Below are 20,617 nucleotides of genomic sequence, written 5' to 3' on the forward strand. Positions count from 1 at the left end.
AGCTCAGTTACTTACTCATAGTTTTATTAACAGTAGAGTGACACCACAACAATTTGATAAAGCTTCTCCAAACTACATTCACTTGAACAATATTCTGGAACAGGTTGCCCAGGGAAGTTGTGGATGCCCCACTCCTGGAATCGTTCAAGGCCAGGCTGGATGAGGCTTTAAGCAACCTGGTCTGGTGGAAGATGTCCCTGCCCAGGGCAGTGGGGTCAGAACTAGATGATCTCTATGGTTCCTTCCAACCTAAACCGTTCTATGAAGATCAAACATATCTAATAACAGGTTTTGCTCGATACTCATTTGTTCTCTAAATAGTAATTAAATATTTGTTTTGAAGTCAAATTATAAATTATTACCAAGAAATGAATCCTGCGTTCAAAGAGCTTGTGTTGGAGTCTCAGCAAGCTAGAAATCACAGCAAAAATTAAGGGAGCATATTTTTCACATTTAAACCATGAGTAGGATTAGGTAGATCATAACCTCCAAGAGCTGGGAGGATTCCACACGTGGTTACATGCCTGGCAATTTTTCTATCTGTTAAGGTCCATCAGGTACACAGGTCCAAGCAGTAATTCTCCTTTAAATGGGATTCTTTAAATGAGTTATTTTCCTTCCTGCTTTTCAATATGAGGACCACCAAACTCAATAGTGAAAGGCAGTAGCACAAACTCACACATACATAAGCAGAAATCAAGTGTTTACCTGACTTTCAGAAGACAAGATGCTTTCTACTTAGGTTGACCATCTAGTCTGCTTGTCCTAAATTAACTAGACTAATAAAAAGAGCACAAAATCCTCTTGTATAGATTTAAACTGCAAACAAAATGCCCCAAAAAGTTAACTCTTGACATTTTAAAGCAGATTAAACTTGTAGCTTTACTTCTCTGACGTTGTCCCATTTGAGACAGTCTGGCTAGTTCTTTAGCTCCAGCCTTCCCTGAAGTTCAATGGAAATATGACCTTTAGAGTACAGAGCACTCGCCTTTCAATCTTGACAATTTTTAGGGCCTCACACCCAATTTGAGAACTGAAGAAACTTGTTTTGACAGAAAGGCCGTGACATAAATATTCGTAGCCACAGCTATCTGTCTACTGCAACCCTTCCTCCTGTTACAAACCAGAAAATTCCAGTCTACACGTGATGGAAACAGTAGACATACAATGGAAATCATCAGACAGGGACATTCCCTGTAATGATGTCTTGCTGTTAATCACCCAGCAAGTCAGTAATCTGACTTTTTTTACACATAATCCCATCTGTAACAGAAGCTGTGGCACACAATACGTGGCTGTGCAGAAGTAGTGCTCCCTGCTAAAGATCAGATAATAAAAGTATAAGTTGGGAGAAGCATTTAAAATACAGTGATTGGCATTTGTGAGTTATTTAGCACACGCCGGGTTCATCCCAAGGTGTTTTTTCACTGTAGGAAGCGTAAAACCCTATTTCAATAAACACTTTCTATTTTCAGCTTGTCTTTTGACACAAGGATTCTGAATTTCTGTTGTTCCTATCCAGTTTCCATACTCTAAACAATACACTTTGGGCATCTTAATAAACTGAACCACATCTGGAGGACTGAGTTTTGTCACTATCAAATTCCATTGTCTTAGAGATCAGGAGAGAAATTGTAGAAACAGCTGTGATTTTGCATGTCTGGTCCATCAAATAGTGCCAGACAAAGCTTGATAAATTCAGAGGGCCCCATACACTGAGAGTCAAAGCTTGTAACCAAACCCCCTGTTTTTTATTAGATCAACTAATACAGTTGATCTAATTTTCATGGGTAGAAAAAAGACAAGCTTTCAGGCTTGCAAGTTTGTGTTCAGATTTGAATCACCTTGAAGTCCACAGTTGCTCACCATTGACCAGAAATAAATGCTCCAAATTAAACTTAACAATGAGAAAGAATTATGGCAGAAAAGTGGTAGTTTGTCCACGTCCTTCAGAAGTAGCTGGTAGAAGGGCTTTTGTTCCCAGAATTACAGTCTTTTTTTTCCTGTGGTTTTATCACAGATATCATGTGGTTTAACACACTTTTCTGGGTACTAAGGAGTGTGGACGTGATGACTCATAAGCAGAAGGGCTGTTTAGATTCAGTCTAAAGATGACGGGGGGGGGGGAACCCAAAAAAAAAGGTTTTTGCTATTCAGAATGGCACCAAACACTTCAAATTAGGACTCTCAATGGTGAGCTTCTCCTACTGGCAGCTCCTAGGATGAATATCCCCATTGATCACTACATCAAGGGAAGCCAACTCCCTTCATCTCTGATGGATCATGTCCCAGAAGACCACAGAGGAGAAACCACACTCAGTTTCGGAGACCTCACTACAGTTGCACCCTTAACACAGCGTTGCTCCTCAATCACCTTATTACAAAATGAGGCAACTCTGGTGTGAAGTCCAGTGCCTTTCATGGTGGCAGCCAAGGTGCCGAGATGATACAAGCTTGGGCAAGCTCAGGACAGGTTTTGACTGCCCAGCACATTGTAAATCACTCCCACGTTCAGTAATTTTCCTAGAGCCCATTTCCCATCCACTCTAAGCAAACTAACATGTGTTTCATGTTATGTTACAGCTCTGATAAATTGCTAACAGATAAGGGACACGAGCAAGACCTAGAGAAAGGAGGAGGTGATAGCAGCTGAATTTAGCTGTGTTCACTTCTGGGGGTTGAACTGTCACATTCTGGGATTCTTACCACTAATTTGGAGTAAAAAGAGATTATCTTGAGAAGGCAAGCAACCTGGACATGCGAGGTCCGCAGGGTGGCATCAGGTTCCAAGTCCTTATTTTCAATTATTTCAAACAAGAATTTTCTTATAAGAGTTTTCATTGCAGGGTTTGAAAAAATAAATTTAAAAAATAGTTTCTGCCTCAAACTCCATCCCTCTCAAGGCTATAAAATCCTGAAGGCAAAACCTAGTGCTTTTGAAGGGCAATACACGTACCTCAAATCTACATGGATCACCCCGCAAACAGCTACTTTTTCCACATTAATAAGAGTAATAATTGCTCTCCCTTTCCCTAGACTAGGATTATCTTTACCTAGTGGTTAGTTCTGCCTTCTCTGTATTGCTTTTTTGGTTTTCCTATCCATGGGAACAGTTTCCCAGGCTTAAGTACAGGTCTACAATTTACAGACTGTGGTTACTTCAGTGTAGCTTGGGGACAGCTGAAGTGGACTTGAACGCAGCGGAGTCCAACGCTGCACTAACACCCCCCAAAAAATGGCACAACATTTGACTGAGGCACTTCAAGCCAACTAAATGCTAATAAAAGCCTTGGCCACTGAGCAGGAAAACCCTGCTGCCTACCAAGGAGCTGCAGGCAGCCCACCAGGGCCTCCAAACAGGAGAGGACCTCTGTACTGAAGCCAAGAGACCCTGAAAGAGGTTTCTCAGTCCCCTACTCCCCCACTCTCTACCCAGACCCTCTTATAAACCATCCAGTTCTCCTGGCTGAAGGGTTTCCTTCTCATTCTGCTCTTTGAGTCCCCTCTGGTTTTGAATCCCCCCGGCGCCTTGCACAATAAACAGGATGCAGTTTCTAACGACTTAGTCCAAGTCTTCTTCCACTGCTAACCTAATGATAGTGCATATTCCTCCCAGCCCCGTTGAATACTTTCCAGTATCCATTTAGAGCCATTTGGCTTACTCAATATAGGCAGCATTTGTGATATTTGGCAAATTATTCTTTTTTTTTTCCCCTCATGCTTCCTGTCTAAACCAATATCTTTCCTCGGGGAAAGTTTAATGGTTCAGTGCTACAGCAAATAAAAAAAAAACCTATAATTCCCAGCTCCAAGTAGTAATCCATTTGTAGCCTGAAACACGAGAGCTAGTGCTTAGTGCAAGTTTAACTTGAAAATATTATTCCACTTACTATAAATGTGCCCGCTTTGCACAGCACGGAGTATGCAGGCAGCTCTTCATTTTGAACGTGGCTAAAATTTATATTGTCCTCAGCATCCCCACAGCAATCGTTTTCTCACATTAATTACAGCCCTTAAGAAAGTATTTCCTTTCATCTGTTTTAGATTTGTTTCTCTTAAATGTCATGGAACCTTGCCCCAGCTCCTGTAATATGGCACAGGGGAAGGGGACGGTCAAAACGGCCTCGCGCATTAATTGACTCCAGTATCTCCATCTCTTCCCACACAGCAGCCCCTCTTCCTCATCCTCTAATCACTGCCCTCGCTGGACCATTTCTGTTGCTTTGTCCCATTTTTTGAAGCAGGGCAGATCACTGGACCATTTCTGTTGCTTTGCTTTGTCCCATTTTTTGAAGCAGGGCAGCTAAAACACCCTATTCCCAAGCGATGGTTAGCACAGTGATGAATCTTTGATTGCTATTCCCCGGAAACATGAATCTCCCTGTTTGACATTTATATTCTGCCGGCGTTCCAAAAGGAATATAAATAATGCAAAATTTGTGATAATGTGATTTCTTCCTTCAATTTACTCAAATTTCTGCCCCAATTATACGTCCACATTTTTGAAATTATAAGTTATTGCACCGGAGTGATTGATACAAATCCTTACGCAGCGATAACACTATAGTCCTGGAGGAGCAGAGGGCAGCCTGACTGGTGCACTAATTCTGCCCAGCAGTGACTGGTACAAAATACTTGTAATATGTAAGAAAGCTCATACCAGAGACCATGGACATCATCCCTCCAACAAGAAAACACTTTAACTCTGGCTCAGTCACTTACTGTCAGTCACTGACATCCCCAGTTCAGATGCTAGCGCATTAGTGATAAATCTACTTTTATTTTAACCACGTCTGAGGACCCAGCTTCATTAATCCCCTGTAGCAGTTCTGCTAGCTGAAAAGTCAAAAGAAGCCCTTGCCACATGCCAACAGGCAGGTTAATTTTCTGCCTGGAAATATATCCACAAAGAAATGGGAAGAGAAGACATCACAAGTCACTTGGCTCCTCCTGCCACGTGCAGCAGAGTCCTTTATCAGCCACTCGGAGTGGGCAGCGAGGTGACCTCCCCAGTCTGTACCCACCAAACAGGGCTTTCCACCCTGCCACGCTCCCAGAAAGAATAATAAAAATCCCATTAACAGCTTGCTGTCTCCCACTTAAGGTCTGGAGAAAGTTACACCTAGGCCAACAGACCTTGGGGTGGGAAATAGAAATTTCTACAGCTTCATGGAACACCAGAGACATTGCTTGGTTGCTGGGGAAGTCAACTCCTCCCCGAGCCAAGAGTCACAACCACCACCTTATCTTCCTCATCCTTCACCCGAGTGAAGATCCAGACTTCTCCCTGCCCCATCCTGGCCCAGATGTGTCTGTTCTTCCTGCCAGAGGAGAAACACGTAGCTTGGTCTAAGATCATCTTTAGGACAGCAAAGTTCAACTGCCCAGGCCACTGCGCTGGGACCCCAGGGGTTGCTCCCAGACACCTCCCACGACACCCTCTGGATGAGGATGTGTGACATTTTAATCACAGGGTTCTTGGAGGAGGGGTACTCAGCTAATTCAGGCAATTAGAGAAGAGGCAGCAGGGTTAGAGCTGCCCAGCAGCCAGCTGGACATTTGACAGCTGTCAGACTTCATTCACCTGATGACAGTATTTAATCTGAGAGACAAGAGATCCAAACAGGGGGCCTGTCATCAGCCCCTTTCCGGGACCTAGAGGAAGCCTTTTAAGAAGCACGACACCAAGGAGGACCACCTGGGGCCAGGAGAGGAACATCAAGGGGTGTTCCTCACTAGGCACTTCCAATGCATCTTCTCCCAACTACTTCTCGTGCTTCCCAGGCTCAAGCTGGAGGCAGCATTTTGGGTGGATCGCCTGGAAAAAGCAGACCTGGTGAGGTACTGCATTGGTAGGAAGGTTGAAGATGCCTGGGGGCCGAGTGAAGGGCAGAGGAGACACAGTTGTGGCATTAAATAGTGGTCTGTGGTCAGAGGAAAGACATTCATTCCTAGGGCGGCGCACGGATGAATACAGTCAAGAAGGAAGGCATTTTATCAATCATGTCAACACCTAGAGGCATTTTTAGTCTCTGGTGTAGGCAGGAGTTTGTTGACAAAGGTTCCTGCACATACACAGGGGGAAAGACTAATTCCTACACACCACTACATTTAAAGCTTTGCCTTTTCCTTCACTTTACATTATTTTCACGTGGCCCAGAACTGCCGTGTTGACATCGCAGTCCAGGAGCTTGGCAAGTTTGCAGAGCAACTATAGAAAAAAAAAAAGTCATTTACAAGTCACAGGACTGTGAACAGGCATCTGAAAGCAATAAACAGGTTTTTAATGTTGGGGGTTTGTTTTGCTTCTTAAGCTCTCTCATTGAAATAAAAACTGTCTGGATTGATTTGCAGAGCCATGAGAAGCGTGTGCTTTGTCTGTGGCCAAGTTTCAGACCAGGGGGAGTTCTGACAAGAGCTATATACCTCAGAAATAGGGTTGATCGTACAAGTTCTAACATTTCCATAACCAGAGCAACACAAATGGCCCAGCTAAGTATTCCTGTTAACGAGGCACTCCTCAAGCAAGCAATTGCTATACTTCTTGTTTTAATAATGTCCTCAAGAGATCTGAGGATTCAATTTCTGTTTCTCCACAAGCCAGCCAGGATTTTAAGAGGGTTTTTATTTTTTTAAGGAATGCTCTGTTGTGCTAGTAAAAAGTTTCTGAAGCGATCTTTCCCTTTTTTAAACTTTGATTAAAACATACACATGCTTTTTGATTCTCCAGGCTTGGTATGCCAAGACGCCGCTGGGTAGAGCGCGGATCAGAGCGCTGGCAGAGAGTGAGAAAGCAGGAAAAGGAAAAACAAAAGAAGGGAATAAAGGAATGAAGAAAAACTAACTGACTTCCTCAAGAATTTTGCATCTGACCGTATCAGCCACAGCTCTACTTCACTGAAAAGGCAGAGGCATTAGGAAAGCAGACACTTCAGTATAACACACCCCGACTTCCAGCTTTTTCAGGAAAGATAATTCCTTTCTGAATGAATTCTTAAAAAGTCAGGTGAGACATCAATGTGACATGTAGCTCTCAGAGGATGAAGAGTTAATGACCACTGACTTGCTCAAGCATTATTTATGCTGCGAGGTTTTAGGGGGCAGAGAGGTTCATCACTTAGGACTGTAACATGCCATCAACTTTTAGGCTACACTCATTTATTTCAGCAAGTAACTCTCCTTAAAAATTGATGTCACATTAATGTCTTTCATTACTTTAATATCCTATATGCTTTATAAAACTAACTGCTTTATATATCTGTAAGTCTAATGTGTTACAGTTCTCAATAAAACTATTACAGCTATAAAGACTGCTTTTTAATTGGGATGGATTATAAGACACTTAACGCAATCTACCACAAGCTGAGTATTTACATAGCCACATGAGGACCAGCACCATTTCACCTTTGGATGCCTCATCTTGGCCTAAACCATGACCCTCACATATGTGGACATTAGCAGAAAACATTAATAAGCAGAACGAAAGCCAAGCAGTCAGGTGGAATTCATTTTGGTGCATGCCCTGAGAATCTATGTTGCAGTAGAAGACAATGCTCAATTACCTTGTTTGCACAAATAGCACAGAATCCCAGAATCCCATGGGGTTGGAAGGGACCTCTGGAGATCACCTAGCCAAGCCCCCCCCTGCCAGAGCAGGGCCACCCACAGCAGGTCCCACAGGAACGTGTCCAGGTGGGTTTGAATGTCTCCAGAGAAGGAGACTCCACCACCTCCCTGGGCAGCCTCTTCCAGAGCTCTGCCACCCTCACAGGAAAGTTATTCCTCATGTTTAGATGGAACTTCTTACATTCAAGATTTGTGCCCATTTCCTCTTGTCCTGTCACTGGGCACCACTGAAAAAAGACTGGCCCCAAGACTTGACACCCTCCCTTGAAGTATTTCTCAGCATTGATCAGATCCCCCCTCAGCCTTCTCTTCTCCATACTCAAAAGACCCGAGTCCCTCAGCCTCTCCTTGTGAGGGAGATGCTCCAGGCCCCTCATCATCTTTGTAGTCCTCTGTTGGACCCTCTCCACCAGTTCCCTGTCCTCCTGGAACTGGGGAGCCGAGAAATGGAACTAAACCTTCTCAGAAACACCATGAATCTAGTAGTCCATGGTAGTGTTTCTGTTGATGGCCAATCCTGTTTGCTCACAAATTAGCAGGTTTGGGTCAAGATACTTATAGACAGTGGTTAGAACACCATAAAGCTTTGGGGCATCCTACATGATAGCATTAGAGCCGACACCACTTTTACATCGAGTACAGGATCTCATTCACTGGGGTCTTCTAAAGCAAGAGCCACAAATACCTGTTTTCACCTCTAACTGCAGCATACCGTTGTTGACTTGAAAACAAGTCATTCACAATGCCCATTTAACTGGAAATACAAGGCACAGTGTAAGAACTGGAACTAAACCTTCTCAGAAACAACATGAATCTAGTAGTCCATGGTAGTGTTTCAGTTGATGGGCAATCCTGTTTGCTCACAAATTAGCAGGTTTGGGTCAAGATACTTATAGACAGTGGTTAGAACACCATAAAGCTTTGGGGCATCCTACATGATAGCATTAGAGCCGACACCACTTTTACATCGAGTACAGGATCTCATTCACTGGGGTCTTCTAAAGCAAGAGCCACAAATACCTGTTTTCACCTCTAACTGCAGCATACCAATATTGACTTGACAACAAGTCATTCACAATACCCATTTAACTGGAAATACAAGGCACAGTGTCCCCAGGGAGTAGAAGGACCTCTCTACCACCACTACAGACAGGCTGGGAGGTACAAGGAGGGCTGCATCACTGTAGGAAGCTTCTCGAGTTCCCTCCAGCACAAACCAGGTCAACCTGCCTTTGGGACAGGGCAGGCTGAGGACTGGACAGCTCATCACACCTACATCCCATATACTGTGCCAGTTGCAACTCTGAGCCTAATTCTGGGTCCCAGAGCAATTGCTCACTGCTAATTAAGGTCTTATGGGTACGTCTTCCAGGTAAAAGGGGGGTTATCAACATTTTAAACATTTCTGTATCTTTGTACTATAAATCCCAACCTCTTGCTTCCCCCACTGGACCAGAGGAATTTAATCAAAACCCATGATGCCAAGCGACTCGTAGAAAATGTGCTCTTGCCAAATTCCAACCCCCCTGCCCTGGGCAGGGACACCTCCCACCAGACCAGGTTGCTCCAAGCCCCATCCAGCCTGGCCTTGAACCCCTCCAGGGATGGGGCAGCCACAGCTTCTCTGGGCAACCTGTTCCAGTGTCTCACCACCCTCACAGCAAAGAATTTCTTCCCGGTGTCTAATCTAAATCTCCCCTCTTCCAATTTAAAACCATTCCCCCTTGTCCTGTCACTGCACTCCCTGACCAAGAGTCCCTCCCCAGCTCTCCTGGAGCTCCCTTCAGATATTGGAAGGCTGCTCTGAGGTCTCCCTGGAGCCTTCTCTTCTCCAGGCTGAACAACCCCAGCTCTCTCAGCCTGTCTTCATAGCAGAGGTCCTCCATCCCTCTGATCATCTTGGTGGCCCTCCGCTGGACCCGTTCCAACAGGTCCATGTCCTTTCTATGCTGAGGACCCCAGAGCTGGACACAGTGCTCCAGGTGAGGTCTCACCAGAGCAGAGCAGAGGGGTAGAATCACCTCCCTCAACCTGCTGGCCAAGCTTCTCTTGATGCAGTTGTCTTTCTGGGCTGCAAAGAAGCGGCAGGGTTTGTGTTAAAAGCCTTATCGCCGCTCTCATCTGCAAGAAAACTAATTTGGGATAATTCCATCCTTAATCTTGCAGACAGTGGAACACTCCTCTCCACAACAGGTTTGACAGCAGAACGTGATGTGATGAAAAGACCGCATTTAGGTTGGACGTAAGCAAGCCCATTAACTAATATTTCAGCAGGTTCAGTGCAATCTCAATAGCAAAGTAACCCGCTGACTGACAACATCCATCTCTGGGGCATGACTCCAGCCCCGTGCAGAAAGGATACAGGAACCTCTGACTGTCCCAGCTATGCTTGACGGGGCAGAAGCCTGCAGTTTTTTCCCCCCCCAGTATTCACCAGTTTACAGGAAATAAGCACTGGGGCAATTTAACCTCTCTATGTCGCTTGCAACTGCAGCTGCTTTCAGTGTAAACTGCATTTCTTGTTTTATTTTTTCCATGGGGATCTGAAAGCCACAGCTGGTGTATATATACATATATATATATTTATGGGTGCAGGGGAGTGACAAAGAGGTGATAAAGCAGAGAAATTCTGCCCTACGCAGCTGCCAAGCCCTTGCTGTCCTTTAGAGACTCCTCTTGGTGGGATGGGGAGGGAAGAATGAGGAGCAATTTTAATGCTATTATTATTGTTGCAGAAACTCTAGCTACTTGAAAATGAAGCTGTTGCATCAAGCAGAGCCAACACACAGATATTTTGGCATTAATGGCTGAACTATTCAATTAAGTGGCCCTAGGCTGGATCTCCAATGCCTGTCCTGCTGTGAGGCTAATAGTGCCCTCACAAGGAACACCTCTAGAGATGTTCTACCAGGCTTGGGTGGAGCATCTCTGCCCAGAGATCTTTCATCACGGGGCTGGGGGTGAAGGGGAAGGATTGTGGCTTTGCTAAGCCCAGCCACAGGGCAAATTGCACACCGGTTCCCAGCCACAGCAATCCCAAAAAAAATCTGTTGAGGGAGGAAAATCCCATTTGCTACACCTTGTCCTCCCCTTCCAGCAAGAGGTGAGCTCTGGAGGATGGAGGAACAGGGTGCCAGGCTGCTTTGATTCCCAGTCTGGCGGTGGGAGGTAATCCAGAAGCACTGGCAAAGTTGAGAAAAGAAGCTGTCATGCTCATTTATATATGTAAGTGATCTAGAGAATTATCAGCTAAATTATTTAAATGTCCCATTACTATTAAATTACTGGGCATTCATTGTAAGAACAGTCATAATACAGTAACTAATTTGGTATTAATGTGAATGTCAGCGTTTCATTGCAGTTATTTTGTACTTCATCATCAGATAATTTACCAATAAATTAATTGGCTTAATTGCTTCCTCCAAACCCGGGAGAACTACATATGACGTGACTTTTAAGAAGTGCTCATGTTCACTCCTCATCTTTCTGCTTTAACCACACCAAGTGGGGGAACCCCCAATTTGAAATACTCGGGGAGAAAGAGCCAAGAAAGAGGGAGCAAAGTGGGACTTCACTCTCCCAGAGGCAGCAAAGTTTTGGCATAACCCTGCCCTGTGGAATTTAATGCATTTTAAATTTAGCCTCAAATTTAGCCTCCTCAGAGCAGGAGCCCAGGTTTCAGTGCCAGCTTTGCAGGGGTCCTGGATGGTGGGCAAGGAGCATGACCCCATCCAAGGCAGAGGAAGCACCTGGGAGCCATTCTTGCTGCTTTACAAATTCCCCACATCACCTTCACCTCTCCAAGACACCAATAACCCCCAGTCCCTGTCAACTGGGGGACATGGTATGGGGAGGACGTGGTTTTAGTGATGGTTTTTGTCAGAGTTTGGTTGATGGTTGGACTAGATGATCTTGAAGGTCCCTTCCAACCTAGAAGATTCTACAATTCTAACCAGGTACCAGCCAAACCAACCCGAGCAGAGACTGCAGCTGACACACCTGATCTGGTTGGAAAGAAGTTGCTACCAATTCGCTGTGAGGCAAAAAAAAGTGCCATAATCAGGATTTCAGGGCCGTGGTGGATGAGATGTCCACCATTTCTCTACCAACCCTACCAATAAGGTTAAGAAGCACAAGCAGGTTACCGTAGCACTTGGGATACGAGGAAAAAGAAACCAAGTGGGTATAGATACCAAGTGGGCCCTGAAGTCATGAAGCATCACCTCCACACTGGTCCACAGTCATAGAATCATTCAGGTTGGAAGAGACCCTTGGGATCATCGAGTCCAACCATCTACCCTACTCCACAAAGTCCTCCCCTACACCATATCCCTCAGGACCGCATCTAAACGTCCCTTAAACACATCCAGGGATGGTGACTCAACCACCTCCCTGGGCAGCCTATTCCAATGCCTGACCACTCTTTCTGTGAAAAATTCCTTCCTAATGTTCAGTCTAAACCTACCCTGGTGGAGCTTGAAGCCATTCCCTCTCATTCTGTCGTTAATTACCTGTGAGAAGAGACCAGCACCAACCTGGAGTCCCCACCAAGCACCCTAGGGAAGACACACACACACACAACCCCTGGTCTCTTTGCAGACCCCAAGCACCATCCCTGTTGGTATCCATGCAGGAGGTGCCTCTACCTCCTGGGAAGGAAGCTCTTGGAGGATGCAGCCAACTAAGAGCAGCTCTGGTCCCCCACAGCCAGGCAGGAGGGCTCCATCCTCCCAGCTCAGAGGAGAAACAGCCCTTGCAGAGTAAAAAGCAGCAGCCACCATGAAGTCAGGCTTTTGCAATGTGCCTTGGAGTATTATTAGGTCCCCGGCTCACGTCGGGCACTCGGGTTATGTTGCTGTGGCCGAAAGCCCTTTAATCAGACACTGAAAACTCCTGTTAAGAGTGGTGCCAGCCCTTGTCTCTGATCCCTGCCAATTTCCCTTGAGCTATTTTGCCTCCCAAGCCTGCACAGGCTGATTCAGAGATAGGGTTACCGGGAGCGCTGCTGCCATCCTGAAAGCTGACTCCTCCAGCACTGGGGTTTTATTATTATTATTATTATTATTTTTTTTATTTTGTCAAGCAGTGCTGAAGCTCTGGCAACCACAGCAAGTCCACCCTAGAACTTCCACACGTCCATTCCCCCAGGGGCTTAGGAAAAGTTTATTGCTGTTTTCTTCTCCAGAAGATGGAGAACAGCTCCATTGAGCCTTACCAACAGCCCAGCTGTTAAGGACAGCTATTTTTCACAGAATCATTTTCATGGTTGGAAAGGGACCTTTGAGATAGAGTCCAACCACAAAAAAAAAGGAAAAAAACCAACAAAACTAGAAAAACACCCACAAACAGACACAAATCAACCATCTTGGCCACTAGAGCATGCCCTGAAGTGCCACCTCTACACATTTCTTGAATTCCTGGAGATGGAAAACAGCTCCATTGAGAGCCCAGTTGGTAAGGACAGCTATTTTTCACAGAATCATCCTCATGGTTGGAAAGGGACCTTTGAGATCAAGTCCAACCACAAAAAAAAAGGAAAAAAACCAACAAAACCAGAAAAACACCCACAAACAGACACAAACCAACCTAGAAAAACACCCACAAACAGACACAAATCAACCATCTTGGCCACTAGAGCATGCCCTGAAGCATCTTGACCACTAGAGCATGCCCTGAAGTGCCACATCTACACATTTCTTGAATACCTCCAGGTTTGGTGACTCCAGCACCTCCCTGGGCAGGCTCTTCCAAGTGCCTGACCACCCTCTCAGTAAAATAATTCTTCCTGATATCTCATCTAAACCTCCCCTGCCCCAACTTCAGACCATTTTCCCCAGCTCCTTGTTTTAAATGCTTTTTTAATAAATGAACAGGGCTCTTTCCCAAAGTGCTGGGAACAGATTGCACCAGAATCGGTGCTTTAGCACGTGCTGCTCCTCCATCCCCCAGGAGACACCAACCCAGCTGCAAAAAGCTGCTGGATTTTTATTGATGGAGATTTACCCTGGTCCTGGGCAGCCCATGTCACACCAGGGATCTGACTCCAGCCAGGAACAGCCCAAGGAAACACATCTTCTTCCAGCACATCCTGGCTGGAGATAAATCCCAACCACGTTGTGCTTCTTACAGCTTGTTGTTTAAGTTGCCATCAGAATTTAAAAAAAAAAAAACAACCAAAAACCAAAAAACGACATTTCTCTCCCCCAAATCTCGCAATACAAAGTGAAGCTGACTGTTCTATTAACTCCCATCCTGCATCAGCAATTTTCTAAAGTGTGGAAAACGTTATAATTGACTTTTCTGCTAGTAGCAAAATGTCATTTTTTCTTAATACTTCCTAAGTCAGTAATGCATTTCAAAAGCCTCCGACGCCACGACCACAACAGGACTTACAAATTAGCACATTTTTAGCTTTTCATTAAATACAATACCCAAAAAAAAAGAAAAAAAAAAGTCTCATCATATTAGGGTTTCTCTCCTCATTATTGAAAGTACTGCGACTTTGGAACTTCGCGCAGCAAATTATAATGCACTCAGCCTGGGTCCATTGTAAATCAGGGCTTCAAAAAAGGTGTCACGTAGTCGGGCCCTCTTTAAGCACTGAAAATATTGGAGTCTATTTGAAAACGCCTTATGTAGTCTCTCACTAGCCTTGCAAATCATCACAGCACCAGGTAGAGCTTCCTTTTATTTTTTCCCCTCGCGGCATCAAGCCATTTCTATTCCAACCAGAAAAAGAGGATTATTTCTTGCTGGGATTTTTTTTTTAAAAAAAAAAACCTACACCTAAGATAACAAGCTGCATAAAAATCCCCAAAAAATCATTTAGGGCTCTTGTTCAGCTTTGCACGGCACCCGTGGGGCTGTCCTTTTTCAAAAGAGAGGGGGTTTCTCCAGACGGACCCCTGTCTCAGTGCCCTAGGTTGTCCCCGGCCAACGAGGCTTTTTGGAGGCCACCACGGTGCAATCAAAGGCGCCCACGTGGTTCCAGCTGATTTCCAAGCTCCATGCTGGAAAGCAGCTACCCTGAGAGGATACTGTGGAAGAGGGGCTAGGGGGTTTTTTTTGCAGAAAAAACAAGCACCAGCCCATTTTGTGGACAGTTGCCTCCTACAGAAGCACTGAGCACAGCCTTGAGTGGCCTTCAACATTACAGCCTTTGGCTAGAGTCCTCTTTCTTGGCAGGGGGGGGAAATAATAGGGGTTGGGCCAGCATGGGAGTAGGGAGAGGCTCACACCCCACTCCTAAAGCCCCATCCTCAACCAGGTATTACACAGAATCACATGGGGAAAGCAGCTACCCTGAGAGGATACTGTGGAAGAGGGGCTAGGGGGTTTTTTTTGCAGAAAAAACAAGCACCAGCCCATTTTGTGGACAGTTGCCTCCTACAGAAGCACTGAGCACAGCCTTGAGTGGCCTTCAACATTACAGCCTTTGGCTAGAGTCCTCTTTCTTGGCAGGGGGGGGAAATAATAGGGGTTGGGCCAGCATGGGAGTAGGGAGAGGCTCACACCCCACTCCTAAAGCCCCATCCTCAACCAGGTATTACACAGAATCACATGGGATGGGAAGGGACCTCTGGAGAACATCTAGTTCAACCCCCTGCCAAAGCAGGGCCACCCAGAGCAGGTCCCACAGGAACGTGTCCAGGTGGGTTTGAATGTCTCCAGAGAAGGAGACTCCACCACCTCCCTGGGCAGCCTCTGCCAGGGCTCTGCCACGCTCACATTCCTCCTCATGTTGAGGTAGTACTTCTATTCAAGTTTGTACCCATTACCTTTTGTCCTGTCCCTGGTCACCCAGTACTGTCCCAGGGCAGGACATGGCCAGGCTCTGCTTGCTCCTGCCCAGCCTTGAGGGGATGGGAAACGCAAACTCTCCACCCTTTCCTATTTTGCTAGTCCTCTGAAAAGAGACTGAACACATCCCTGATCTCCTCCGCACCACTTCAAACAACACCAACGCTCCACAGTTTCCCATTCCTGGGATGCTCCTCTCCTTAAAAACATCCGTGCTTGAAGTAGCTCAAACTAGCAAGGAAACCAACATTAACAAGACAACTCAGTGCACCTAACAGCAAATGGAAAGAGAAACACCAAATAGGGCTTGTCAGAAGGGCAGCTGCAAGCCAGCAGCAAAAGGCATCCCCTCCTGTCCTCTTCCAACTCCCTACTTCAGTCCTCCACCCTGCCTCAGTTTCTCCAACAGAGACAAGGTGACCAGCAGCAGCAGAAGGCAAGGATCAATGCAAACACCAAACAGAGCTGAAAAACATCTTACAGCCCAGGCAACAGCACCATCACAGCCCAAAACAAACAACAAAGAACAAGGAACCAGAATGAGGAAGATATGCAGAGGAAAGCCAGAGACCAGCATCATGAAAACAACCAAACACAAGGAACTCACCTCTCTCTTGAAGGACCACAGCTTCTGCGTAGACATAGTTGACACGTGGCCAGCATGAAGGAAAAGGACTGCAAGTGCTGCTTTACCCATCATAGCCCAAGAAGCCATCTGAAACCCATAACCAACTAATAAACCCTGAGGAGCTCAGGGGCTGGGTGGATCCCCTGAAAATTGCAAACTCAGATCACCTGCTGCCCTCACAGCAGGATACACATTTCAGCTGCTGCAATGGGTCTCCAGCAAAGCCAAATGGCAAGCAGGTCATAAACCTGGGGGCTTCAGCTGATTCTCCTCTACTGTTTTCTTTAGCAGGTGTCCAAGGTGAGGTCCTAGTGTCCACATGAAGCTGCCACAGCATCTCAGATGGGTCTAAGCACTGGTTAGAGCCTTTTCTAGAAGTTTTCTTCCAAAGTGCACTTTGGGAGTAAAAATCATTTTGATGATAGCAGTGAGAAGGCAGGTCCCTCCTGAGTGCATGGGACAAGGGGGTGTGAGAAACTCTGCAAGGTCCCTGCTGCCCCACTGACCCATTCATGAAAAGAAGGAAAGGCCCTCTAAAGGGTGGCCACCTGTGGAGCTGCCACACGGAGCAGGGCCAGATGTGGGTGTGGGTACAGGACCTCCTCCACCTGCAGCCCCTTCTCCTCCATCATGGTATGAGTTTCCATCCATCTCCATCCAGCTTCTGTCCTACCCTGGAACCACAGTACAGTCTGGTGGGCAAGGGTTGATCTTGGACCAGTTGAGAGGTTTCCCAGTCCTCCCAAATGAAGGCAGTTCAGGTCTGGGATCAAATCAGGCCTCTCTAGCAGCATTTTCATCCATGTTTCAGGGTAATAAACTCTTACAGAAGAGGACCAGAGGTGCTTGCTTCCAGTTCCAGGCACGTTGTTATTTGTCTCCTGAGTCACAGGAGAAGGTGGCACCACACCTGCCCACCCAAGGGCTCCTTAATGGAGTGGGAATTTTGCTTTCTAAGTAAAAAGAACTCAAGATCAAACTCCAGAAAGAAAAAAAGAGACAGAGGGGAAAGAGAACGGGCTGAAACAAGAGGAAAAACATGTGGAGAGCAAGAGGAAACGTAGCAGTTAGACATTAAGACCAGTGTGATGGGCCAAGCCCTAGTGAAAGCTTGACAAAAGGTTAAAGGTTGGGTGCAATCCTGTCCTCTCATTAGGAGTAATTGGAGTGGTGAGTAGACTGGAGGATTAGGAGGAGGAGATGGAAATCATGCAAATGAGCCCTTTGGCCAGCAAAGCCAATAGCCCTCCACATTCAGCACAAAGTTTGGCTAAGTTACACCCAGAATTGCTCTAATTAAAGGTGTGCTCAGCTCAGAAAAAAGCCTGTCACAGTAGAGTCCTTCAGGAGGGAAATTATAGGCAGGGAGAAATGCTAAAATGCACCCAGCCAGCCTGAAATGTGAGGTCTCGTCATCATTAACTCACAACCCAATGGAAGCCTGTGATGGCCTGGTGGCCCTTCCATCCCCCCACCCACTTTAGTCTAAAAACACCCAATTGGGAGCAACTCATTGGGGTGGGTTGGAGGGGCTACATGTATGGACACACTATGGTGCCACCTTATGGCCCAAAAAATTGCCCCATCCTTACATAATCTTCCCCAGCCCAACCAGGAGATGCTTCCATCCCTGAACCCCTCGAGCAGGATCCTGCCCTGAGTCATTTTAGACTTACAAAGCCATCCCTGCTCCATCACCAAGACAAAGCTCCCAATTCTGGGACGTCCCTGACCTGTTGGTGATGCACCACCCCACCAGCAGCCAACACATCCCCTTCTGCCTGTCAACAAAACCCCTTGCAGGGGGATTTTGGGGGCAGCCCAAAGCCCCGGCCCCCCACGTTGCTTGCTTGGCCACCCTCCACGTTCAGCTGAACCTCTCAGCGTTGCACCTCAAGGAGGAGGGCAGGAGATGTAGCTGTGGGGGTGATGAGCTGACAGGTCACCCCACCGGGTGCTGCCAGCATGACAGATGGTCCAGGTGCCTCCGATGGACCTTGAGAACTGGCTGCCTCGTCCCACCATGGCAGCAACCTGTAATTTCCAGCCCGTGCCCCACTAGTGATGGAAAGTTGAGCAGGCAAACCAGATGGCTCTCTCGTTAAAGCGCAGCTGCGCCGAGGAGAGGTCGTAGCCGTAATGAATCGGGCCGAGTCCCCACTAATTAGGGCTGACAAGCAAAGTTCAGATGTGTCCACTGGTAAGGAATAAATCAATCCCCCAGAAATGGATACAGCCCATGAGGGATAGTTGAGTTTGTTCTTCTGTGTCCCAGAGGGCAAGCAATTATCTCCATAACTTTCTAGTTAGGGTGCTGGGGAAACACATCTTCCGACCCATAAATACCTTCTTTCCACAAATATATTACACATACAGGTGTCAAAAACTAATTTTTGCTCAGGAGCGAAACGGCACAGGATGGCATGAAACCAAGAGAAGGGCTTGTTGAAGCTCTTGGTGCCATCCAGCTCCTCTGTTTCTACCTCCCGTAGCATTTTGGCAAAGAAAAGCCTGTTTTAGGTGGCAGCGATGCTCCTGGTGGGGATTCAGCTGGGAAACAGGGTGAATCTAGTTCATTTTTCACAAGTTTGGGCAAAAGGACTGGGGTTTGAGTCCTGAGGCCCTGGATCCTCACCCTATATCATGTATAAGTCCCTTTTTAGGGGGTCAGCCTGCGAGCAGTGGTGAGAGATGGTTCTGAGAGATGGTGTCAAGGTTGGTGGCATCTCCTGGGCAAGTCCCCAACAGCACACAACATTCACAAAAAAAAACCTGTCCCTGCTCTTCAGAAGAAGGTTTGTTGTGCAGGTTTCTTCTTAGCATCTCCTTTATCAATGGCTACTTCTCCACTCCCAAAGTCCTCCCAGGTTAACCAGAGGAGAGCTGGTGGCTTTTTTTATAGCCTCCATATGCAGAACAGGTGCTTAGATTGCAACCTTGGGGCAGCAAAGTTTGAGGTGGGCATTAAAAAAGAGGAGATATGCAGCAAAAACCAGCTTTTGAGGCTGACAGAGCCCTGGCAGAGGCTGCCCAGGGAGGTGGTGGAGTCTCCTTCTCTGGAGACATTCCAACCCCACCTGGACACGTTCCTGTGGGACCTGCTCTGGGTGGCCCTGCTTTGGCAGGGGGGTAGGACTAGATGATCTCTGGAGATGCCTTCCATCCCCATGTGATTCTGTGATTTCAGGACTCCAGAGGTCCCTACCAACCCCATGGGATTCTGTGATTTCAGGAGGGGAGAGACCTTGCGCTGCTCACGTAAGCGTTCAGCCATCTGCCTCCTCAGAGAAAGGAGCAACAAGAGCAAAATAAAATTTAAAAAATGCAGGGAGGACCTCAAGCCCCTGATATCCCCAAATCTAAAGCAAACCAACCCAAAAGCTTTCTAACATTTTAAAGTAAATCTGGGTGATGGTGGGGGAAATCCACAACCCTTACAACCCTTAAGGGGAGGGACCTTGCGCTGCTCACGTAAGCATTCAGCCATCTGCCTCCTCAGAGAAAGGAGCAACAAGAGAAAAATAATATTTAAAAAATGCAGAGAGGACCTCAGGCCCCTGATATCCCCAAATCTAAAGCAAACTGACCCAAAAGCTTTGTGTCTGTGCCTACTCGTGCCACTCACCAAGAGCTTTTTGCAGCCCAGGCACCCTGTCAGGCAGAGATGCTCAGCACCTTCTTCTGCCAAAGAGGCTCTAAGGTTTTAAGGTAAATCTGGGTGGTGGTGGTGGGGGGAAATCCACAACCCTTACAACCCTTAAACAACCTCAAGGGTGGTTTCTAAAAATAACCCAAGGAGAGGAGCGGCGAGCGCGCTGGGGCAGCCTGCTAATTAGTAAATGCCATCACCCAGCCTCGTACTGTAACGGGAGCCACGTGACGAGAGGGACGGTCTGAGATGGTTTTCCAGGCTGGCACCCGGGGTGACATTTCACAAGCACATTACTGAGGGGTTAAATAATTGGTAGGGCTCCCCGTCGCCTTTAAAAGAGGATGCGCACCGGGATTGAATTCCCAGGGGATAATTAACACAGCTGCAATTCTTCGGCGGGGAGGGGGAAAAGAGAACCTGAGTATTTTTAGTTGAGCTAAGAACTGTTTTATTATTTTATTTTTTTTTTATTCTTCCTATAATTGATGGGAAAAGGGGGGACGAAGGAAAGAACTGCGCCGTTATGAAAATTGGAAAGGGTATTATTTTTTTTTTTGTGGTTCTTGAATCAAATTATTTATGTTTGGCAAAGAAGGGCTACCGTAAACACGGAATACCTTCCCCTATTATATAGAGCTGTTAAAGGGAAATGTTTCAGCACTATTTAAATATTATCTAATTTCCAATAAAAGCCGGACAAAATCAATGCAGCCTCGGGGACAAGTTTATATTTCACCGGGTGGCAGTTTTTTTTTAAAGGAGAGCTGGTCCAGCAGCAGCAGCTGGCTCCGTTCAGGCGATTGCATCTGCAGAAGTGGGGTTTTTTTTGGGGGGGGTGGGATGCAAAGCTTTATCCCCCCAATTCAGGACACAGAGAGGTGTTTCTTCATGGGTGTTAATGCTTCGGTCTG

Source organism: Calidris pugnax, unplaced genomic scaffold (assembly GCF_001431845.1).
Source record: "Calidris pugnax isolate Ruff unplaced genomic scaffold, ASM143184v1 scaffold357, whole genome shotgun sequence".
NCBI lineage: Eukaryota > Metazoa > Chordata > Aves > Charadriiformes > Scolopacidae > Calidris > Calidris pugnax.